General features: G+C 40.2%; 1 protein-coding gene across 4 annotated transcripts in view; it reads left to right on the top strand.

Annotated features, from left to right (window-relative positions):
* The first annotated feature begins 1,659 nt into the window (after positions 1-1,659).
* Positions 1,660-9,815, top strand: part of CYSLTR2 (cysteinyl leukotriene receptor 2) — a 47,826-nt gene continuing 39,670 nt past the window's right edge. For 3 of the 4 annotated variants that reach the window (XM_033176891.1, XM_033176889.1, XM_033176888.1), the window contains exon 1: positions 1,665-1,978. The gene's annotated coding sequence lies outside the window, so the exon portion shown is untranslated. Of the gene's footprint in view, positions 1,979-9,815 lie in introns of all 4 variants that reach the window. The other variant, XM_033176890.1, reaches the window with a different exon arrangement.

Here is a 9,815-nt window from a genome sequence, read left to right as displayed (position 1 = left end):
CAAGTCTTCTGTATAATTAGGGTAATTAGCATATTCCCCACCTTAAACATTTGGCATTTATTTTTGAAAACATTCATAATTTGCTCTTCTAGCTATTTGAAAATATACAATAAATTGTTGTTTATTTCAGTCACTCTACAGTGCTGTAGAACACTAGAACACATTCCTCTTATCTAGATGTCCACTGATCAACTTTTGTGTCCATTAATCAACCTCTGTCTATCTCTCCCTGCCTCCTCCCCTTCCCAGCCTCTAGTAACCACTATTCTACTCTCTACTTCTATAAGGTCAATTTTTTTAGCTTCCACATATGAGAACATGCAGTATTTATCTTACTATGCCTGGCTTACTTCACTTAACATAATGTCTTCCAAGCTCATCCATGTTGCCACAAGTGACAAAATTTTGTTCTTTTTAAATCAATAAATAGTATTCAATTGTGAATATATACATTTTTCATCCATCTTTCTGTTAATGAACATTTAGGGTGATCCATATTTTGGCTATTGTGAATAGTGCTACGGTAAACATGAGAGTGCAGAGATCTCAACAAGATTCAGTAACCCTACTACTGAGTATATATCCAAAGTATTTTATTCATTTTGATGCTATTCTAAATGGAATAGTTTCCTTAGTTTCCATTTTTGGTTGTTTATTGTTAGTATATATAAATGCAACTGATTTTTGTGTGTTGATTTCCTATCCTGCAACTTTGCTGAATTTGCTTATTAGTTCTATTGGGGTTTTGTGTGTGTGTGTGTGTATGGAATCTTCAGGTTTTCCTACATATAAAATTTTATCATTTGCAGACAGATATAATTTTACTTATTTATTTCCAATTTGGATCCCTTTTATGTATTTTTCTTGCTTAATGTTACTGCAGCTTTCTATCCAGGAAATGAGGATTTGAACAGTGATGGGGAGGTGAGCAATGGTTGGATTTGGGACATACTTTATGGGCAGAACAAATGGAACTTGTTGGCTCAGAAGTGGGTGGTGGAAGAAAGAGAGAAGTTAAAAGTGACTTCTAGGTTTATGGATGGGCTAAATTATTGTGGTGCCTCTGTTTAGACAGGGTAGATGGGGGGATGCAGGACTAAGAGGGGAAGAGAAAAGGTCCATCTGGGTCACATTAAATCTGGCCATGATTGTGCATCAGATAGATAAAAGCAAGAGAAGCGGGGAAGAAGTCAGAACACAGACCTCTGGGGAAAGCTCACATGTAGAAAAGGGATGGAAGAAGAGGCATCAGAAAGACAGGCAAAGAAGAGCAATCTGAGGGGGAGAAAAAGAACCAGTAAAGTCAGAGAAACAAGGAAGAAGTTTCGGGAAAGTGGCAGTGGTCAACTATGCAAACAAGACGGGAAGGAAGGTGAGGACTGAGAAAGGATTTTTTATGTGAGCAACGAGGAGGTTATTGGTTACTTCTGACAGAACATTTTCAGCAGAGTGGATAAGGTCTCTGCCTGAGTGCAAGTGAGTTGAAAATATAAGTGAGTGAGGGAAGTGCTTTAAACAAGTCTAAAGTGCTGTGTGTGTAAGGCAGTGTTGCTATTTCTGTTGCCATGGAAACAGAAACCTTTCAGGAGAACTAAAAGCCACTTAAAATCCCTGACTCTAACCCATCATATCCGCTTGATCTCTTGAGAAAGATAATGACAAAAACCAGTCATTAGAGGGGCAGGGCAATTTTAGATTTCTTCTTTTTAGACGTAGCCCTTAACTGGAAATCTTCCCCCTTCTTGAGAAGAGATCTTGCACTGACATCTACACTGGCTTCTAAAAAGCACAGATGACCTACTTTCTTGACTTTCTTGCTTGACCTTCCTGACTTTCTTGCTATTGGTTGGCACTGTTCATAAATATAATTTGCTGTTTCCCTTTTCTTTCAAATGAGCAATCTGAATTATTTGGAGGAGAAAGGCAGAAGAGATAGAGGCAGCAGAAGCCAGGGCAGCTGAAAGACAGAGACCTTCAGGTGGGCATTTTAATCTTGTTTTGTTAATTCATTGTTGAGAATCATGACTTGATGATCATGTAGTAGAGGAGTAGTTTTTGAAAAGTAAGTTTGTTTTGTTCTACTATAAATGTTATTTTCCTATCATGTACATGGTAGTTTTAAAAATACTGTGAAAGGACAAAAATGTTAAAGGAAGCCAAATTCTCCACCAAGATAGCCTCTGTTGATATTTTGGGGGTTTTCCGTGTGTGTATGTGTGTGTGTGTGTGTGTGTGTTGGTGAATGCGTATATGCACATATAACTTTAGTTTTCATAGTTGCGTCCCTGCACTATGGACACATTTATATTCATTTCCTGCATTTCAGTCTACGGTTTTTCCATGTTGCTCTGAATTCTTTGTAATCATAAATTAAAGCTGCTGCATAATATTGCATTGAGGAACTTTACTATACTTCCTCCATTTTTGGCTGTATAGCAGTTATCCTATTTTTCATAGTTTGGGTCCTTTTATTATATAAGATATTTTTTTCATACAGGGTCTTGTTTTAGGGGTAGAAGTAGTTGAATCTGAGCACATATATTTCAATGGTTTTGCTCAGAGGCACAATGAGAGTGAAAGAGTATGTGAGATCATGAGCATATAATCTGTTCCTTACCCCACTGGGACCCTAACCAGTGTTTCTCAACTCTGGCTGCACATCAAGCCAGAATCACCTGACTCTGAGGAGATTAGAAAATTACCCCTAGAATAATTGAAACTTAACTTTTAGAGATCAGCAAGTCATCTGCAGTATTTTGTCTTGTTTTCCAGAAACTTCTCAGGTGGTTCTAATAGGTGGTGGGCATAAAAACAGATGACCTACGTCATTCAAAATATTTTTCTGTCTCCGACATATACCTGAGAATAATATGTATTAGGAGAAAGGGAGATATAATTTCAGGCAAGCCAACCAAATCTCCCTTTCAACACTACTTAAATAATGCAAATTATAGAATAATTTGCGGGGAAACATAAGACTTCTAGAAATTTCTATCATCTACCTCAGCCACATAAACTCTTGAGATGAGAATCTCCTTGTGTTTCGATTTACTAATGTTTTAAAGAGGTGGATTTGTTTCCAGTGCTTCGATGGTTAAAAGTTAGAGAAGTTGAGGCTGTAGTATGTTCTGAATGTACCTGAATCACGCCCATATCTGCTAGAATCTGCCAAGGCAGCCGGGCTTCCTTTCTTTTGCAATCTTCAAGATTAAACACAAGGTGGGCATTTAATAGCTGGCCAGTCACTAACACACTGTGGGCACAGTGAAGATTGATGGCATTGGATTTGGAGGTAGAAGGTGGCTCACTCTGGCTTTCAGGAGCCCCATAGACATGGCACTTATCTTCTCTGGACCTTATGTCCTCAGGAGGAAAGTGGACAGAGTTTATGCCAGGGCTGCATTCTGGTTTCTCCCATCGGGAACTGTAAACAGAGCCAGAGCCCCTAAACCACATTGAAGCATTTGCTGTTGCACTCCTAGCCTGCTGCAGGCCAGGAATCATCCCAACGAGACTAACAGCATGTTAATCAAATTTCTTCTTGTTTTGACTCAGTGGAGAACACCTGTTTAGTACCTTCATTAATGAATGTAAACATTCACATAGTACTTTACAAAACACGTTTACATGCATCAGTTCATTTGATCCACATACTAGCCTTAAGAACTGGAGTAATTCTTATTTTAAAGATGGTAAAGATGAGACCGAGAGAACATAGGATCTTTTCCAGGTGGAACCAGAACTGGTCCAATCTGGTTTAGCCCAGGGCACATGGTCCATTCTTACAACTTAAATAATAGCTATTGTGGGAAATTGGTTAAACATATTTCATAATGTTTATATAATTGGTTATTCTGTAACCAGTTAGATGATGACATTGATGTTGTTATTTGGCAAAGAAAGGTGATCATGGCATGGAAATAAGAAAAAAGCAAGATATAAAACAGCATTATAAATGTGGTCATTTTTGTTTAAAAATATTTGTATATATTTCAAGAAAGATGAAAAAAAGCATATATGTGAAGTTTTAGATATGTCTGGTTGGTGGTAAAGTTCATAATTTAAGTTTATTTCAGCTTGTATTACATTGTAAATTTTTTTTTTTTTACCATGAACATGTACTACTTGTGTGACAAAAATAAAGGAAAGTAAATAGAATTGTTCAAGTCTTTCTGGTTGGCTCTTCTCCGGATGAAATGGCCCCATCTTCTTTCACTTGGCCGTAAAGAAGGCTGCTATTTAATTCTCTGAGTTTTGTACATTATTGTCACAAATTTTATTGTGATTGTCAGCTAGTACTGACTGAATTCTTTGCGTGTGTTGGGCACCAAGTTAATTACTTCACATCCATTTTTTTTTCATCAGTACTCACTCCAGTGCTCCTTTGGCCTCTAGAGGAGAGTTTGAAGCTCAGAGGGCTGCAGTAATAAGAGGCTAAAAGGCAGAGTTGAAACTTAAACCCAGGACCCTTTTAACCCAAAAGCACATGGTTTCATTCATTATATCACTCTGCCTCCCATCCACCTGGGATCACATGAGCAGCCTCCGTTTTGGAGGAAAGATGATATATTTCTTCAGTGTACTCATTGCTGTGTACATGAATACATGATGGTTACTTTGGGCATCATGAGGATTTCCTGTGTACTCCAGAATCAAGGATCCTTTCTACTTTTCTATAGTTTTGCTCTATGCACCAGATATCTGAGGCACTCTAGTTCCCCAAGGGTAAGGCTTTAAGATAAAAGCCTCACAAGGGATTGTGCAATTACCTAATGAACTCTGGCTAATGCGGCAGCCAAACTGGATAATACAAAGAAAGGCAAGTATTTTGCTGTAGGTGCTTAGCTTTGCTAGAGAGTTTTTTGAAATCCATGTCAGAAACCCCTAGCACTGTCTTTCTTTATTTATCAGGGTATTGGCCACTGCCTCCTTTGTACTGCAGTTACTTATGTACAGTATGTTCTATTGGACTAAGACTCGGACATTGGAGTGCTTGCATAGAACCTAGCACATAAACTCCATTGAGAATAAGGCATTGTGTAAATAAATTGATTCACCAGTGAATGCAGACTTTAGTTACAGCTAATGTTTATCTCTGTGGAACTTTATTAACCTCTTTATATTAATTGACCCATGGAGAAAATATAATCTTGACAGAATTTAAAGGAAAACCTCTTCCAATGGATTGATGACTTTGTGGCAGTATAGTCAGAGTCTTTTGACAAAGAAATCTAGTTATTATTTAAGAGGCCCAGGATAAGGGTCTAAGCAGTGAGTTGGAGTCAAGAAATTCCAAAGTTGGAAGGGTCCTTAGGAAGAGCTGGGACCAGAGGCAGAGTTTTTTTGCCACTTTAGTGTGAAATCCTTAAGGGAGAGGTTTCAAAAAAGTACAGGAAGCTGACTATAGGAAGAACAAGAAGGAAGGAGAGAAAGGAAGGGAGTAGAGGAGAGAGGAGAGGAGGGAAAGAGATGGAAGAGGAGGGAAAGAGATGGAAAAGGAGAGAGGAACAGAGGGGAAGGGAGCCAGTTTACTCTGGAAGTTTAAATATTAAGCTGGGATAATTTAAAATAATTTAGTCCACCATTATTACCTATATTGTACATTACATAAACAAGAATTTTCTTATTATAAAAAAGATAATTTCCCATATAAGTGTCCTCCCATGAGGCTGTAGAAACAGCATCTTACCTTGTTTGTACCTCTAGTACAGAAAAACAATCATCTAAAGAGTATTTGAAGGCATCCTAGATTCTTTTTTCTCTTTTGTCAAATTATTATTTTTAAAGTATTTTAAATTTGTATAAATTTATGGATTACACATGCAATTTTATTACGTGCATAGATTGTGTAGTGGTCAAGTCAAGGCTTTTAGGGTAATCATCACCTGAATAACATTGTATCCCAGATTCTTTTAAGTAAGTTGGTTTCTTTTTATTTTGAGTCTTAACTTAAAAATAACTCTGTTCTCTTGTAAATTCACTGAGAGACATGAAGCTGACTCCCTTTGTTAGTTGTAAGAGGCACAAATCCCTATCGGGAACTTGTTGGCACAGAGTCAGACAGACAGTTTGCTACCCTCCAAGATATAAAGGGTGCTGCTTCCTACAGTGTTTAGAACAGAGCACCTTTTGGGTACCCTCTGTGGCTGCCTTCTGCTCCCATGCCATGCCATTGACCATTGACCCTATCTATATTCCTGTTCCCAGACTTTAGATTTGAATTTCAGGAAAAGGAAAATTTCAAGGAAAAACACATTAACATCATTTCATTGTAAAAGGCCATGTGAGTTCTTTCCTCCCTGCCCCCAGAAGATATTAATTGTAAGGCATAAAATGAGGGCGTTGGATAACAGCTTCATTAGCTCATTTATTGATCTGAGCACATGCATGTGCCTCATGCTGTACTGAGGCCTGGGGTACAGCAGTAGACACTTGCTTGCCTTCCATGGGCAAACAGTCTGGTGGGCAGGGATAGACAGGAGACAACTGCTGCCCCTGGGGTAAATGCTGGATGGGAAGCCCAAGGGTCGGCGAACAGCCAAGACGTGGAGGCGTCAGAGAAGGCGTCTTCTGAAGGAAACGATGTTTAGAAAGAAACCTGAGATTGGGTAAGCAATAGCCAGGAAATGAGCTGGAGCTCAGAAGAAATGGGCGAGAGAGAGCTTGCTGTGTTCTGGGCCTTGAAATAAGCTTCATGAGACTGAATATTCTTTACCGAGGGGATTGGGGGGAGAGAATACACTGGATAACAAGATCGATACTATGAAAAGCCTGGAGATGAACTTGATTCTGAGATGATAATGAGTTTTAAGTGGAAGAGTAATGTGGTCAGACATGCATTTTGGAAAGGTCCCTCTGGCCACTGTGTGAAGAATGAATTGAGAACAGCCAGAGTGGAGATAGGGAGGCATTGAGGAGGCTGTGCCCACTGTCCAGGTGAAGGATGACAGCCTGCACTAAGCCAGTCTTGAGCTGACCCCTGAGATGAAAGGAGGGACTTGGTGGAGGCTACTGGGTAAACAGGCCAGGTCTGCCACAGAGGAGACACTGGGCAGCAGGACAAGCAGGGGAGGAGGAAAGCCCATGGTTTACTTTTGCTTCTGGCCCTCTCTTCTTTAGGTTCCAGATACCCACTGCCCTCATGCCACTGGCAGCAGGTGGGGTGGCAACAGTAATGACAATGCATGGTGCCAGGCACAGCGCAACTGCATCCCTGGCTGTCACCTGTGCTGCCTCCTGGGGTCCTCTCAATAACTCCTAGAGGTTGAGTACTTGCTGATGATCACACAGTTTGCACAAGGAAGAGCTAGGATTTGGGTTCAGTTGGGATTTATTCCAGAGGTTTTCCATGATATCCCAATATCTCTTTATCATTTTAGGAAATACACATGATGTTTAACAAACTACCTTTGTAAATAATTTCTTTTCTCTAAGAAGTGAATTTAATAGTGGAATGTGAAATGCTGTCTAGGAGAAATGAGAACAAGTAGGAGTTTTAATTTGAATAAATGGGCTTGTGTGGAGCCCCTGAGTCATGTCATTTAGTCACCTTGATTATGGACAGGGAGGACCCTAAACATTGACCAATTTGTAGGGATTTATTGGAATAAGCAGGACAATGTCTCTACGATAACACTTGCTGTTCTTCTGTCTTGGAAATCAGAAGATCTGGAAATCAGAGACTCAGAAAACAATTCTGTGATTCTGTGGTCTTCCTTAGATCAGGCATTTGGTTAATAACAGATACCTCCAGCCTTTCTAAATACAAGGATGACGTGCATTAGAAAATGAAAAATATATGTTGAGATTTTTACACAAAATTAAATTCATAATCAGCATCAGACTCATGTGTTATATTAACCAAGGAGAGCTGAGGAAAGTTTTGAGAGCCAGAGAGAGGGCAACATTTAGTCAAAATAATGTTTTTAAACAAAATGAAGCCGTATCTCTAAGGAGCTCAGAGTTCTTCATATATGTTGTTTTTGTTGAGTTGAATTTTTATTTGTTTGTTTATTTGGTGGCTGAATGTTAGTGGTAGGATGAATGTGCCAGAGAAGCTAGTTTTTGGAGTCTATTAAAGAAGGAAACAAGGAGAGTTAGTAAAGACAGAGATGGGAAGAAGGCGGTCTGAGGTAATGCCATGCATCTTGTTCTTGAGGGCAGAGGTGTCCCCTGGCATGCTTGGATGCCAAACTTCTGCTAGGTTTCAATCCCTGCTACATCCCTGGGGATAAGTTCTTCTCTGGGAGCATTATCTCTTCAAAATAAAACAAGAAAGAATGAAATTGTACAAGAACTCCCATTTTAAGGGAATGTGTTCATAATCAATAGGCACCTTTTCTGCACAGGGAAATTCTCAAGAAAGAAACTTCAGTGAGGCTGGTTACAGTGGTTCATACCTGTAATCTCAGCACTTTGGGACACCCAGGCAGCCAGGTGGGTGGAGCCCAGGAGTTTGAGACCAGCCTGGGCAACATGGCAAAGCCCTGTCTCAAGTACAAAAAGTTAGCTAGGCATGGTGGCATGCACGTGTAGTCCCAGTTACTTGGGAGGCTGAGATGGGAGGATCGTTGAGCCTGGGAGGTCGAGGCTGCAGTGAGCCATGATCGCACCACTGCACTCTAGCCTGGGTAATAGAGTGAGATCTTGTCAAAAAATAAATAAAAAGAAAGAAAGAGAGAGAGAAGGAAGGAAAGAAGGAAGGAAAGAAGGAAGGAAGGGGGGGGAGAGAGAGAGAGAGAGAGAGAGAGAGAGAGAGAGAGAGAAACTTCACTGGATAATGTACAAATTGACCAATCAAAATGACAGAGGGAAAAAACTTGTCAGCAAAAGATGGAGAAAAAAGCATCTATTGCTATCCTGTCAAGACAATGCTGAAACTTATAGGATCTGACATTTTGGCCACACAGACACTTTCCAAGCTGTCATTTTTCAGCCATGCAAATCTTTGTCCTAATGGCACTCTGACAGTACACAGCTTTTTCAGATGTCTCTTCCTCCATCTGTCTGTGTGCATTTGTGGCAGATGATATTATTACCACACATTTGGTGGTCTGGGCAAAGTTCTCCTTTCAGTGGAAGAAGGCCACAGCCAGTTCACACTGCACGTCCACCCACTCCAAGCTAGGCCCAAGAGTCAGTGCTTCAACAAGACCAGCAGCCCCAGGGAGAGTTCAGACAAGGAAGGTGGCTCCTATAAGATCTCAAGAGCCAAAGAACATTCTAGAAAGAGTAAGAGGCAGACACAAGCTGAAGGGTGGATCAGTAACTGGGAGGGAGTACTGAAAAGTTGCCAACCCAACTAATATGATTTCAATAAAAAACGTTCTAAGTAGAAAACTAAATATCATACAACACAGCATATCTGGACTTTAGAATTAAAATAAGAAACCAATATTTTAAAATTCAGAAGTTATTTGGGGGGTTTCTAAACTTTCTCTGTGCATTCTGGGATTTAGTCAGGAGACAGGTTGGAAAGATGAACTGATAGCCAACATTTCCCAACATCCCTGATATCCTCCTCACCCACACACAAATCCTGGTGGATTCCTGAGAATCTGAGGAGAGATGGAGAAGGGAGGCTGGAACGTTTGCTTATATAAGAAGCCAATTCGATAAGGTGACTACAAGGGAGTAACTGCTCAATGCATTAGCTTCCCCATGGGGACCCTTCCCTGTTGTGGCAATTGCATATTAAAGCCAACCCACTCTTGCCACAAGGGTTGACCCAGATCTTCCCCCAGTGGAGAGCAGAACAGTTTCAGAGACTGCTCCTCAGGGGCTTCAAGCTGCTCTTAGGAATCTGCAGAATCCTA

The sequence above is a fragment of the Trachypithecus francoisi genome, unplaced genomic scaffold (genome assembly GCF_009764315.1).
Source record: "Trachypithecus francoisi isolate TF-2019V2 unplaced genomic scaffold, Tfra_2.0 Lachesis_group18, whole genome shotgun sequence".
NCBI lineage: Eukaryota > Metazoa > Chordata > Mammalia > Primates > Cercopithecidae > Trachypithecus > Trachypithecus francoisi.
Note: the sequence above shows the minus strand (reverse complement) of the source record. Positions and strands in the feature narration are given on the sequence as shown.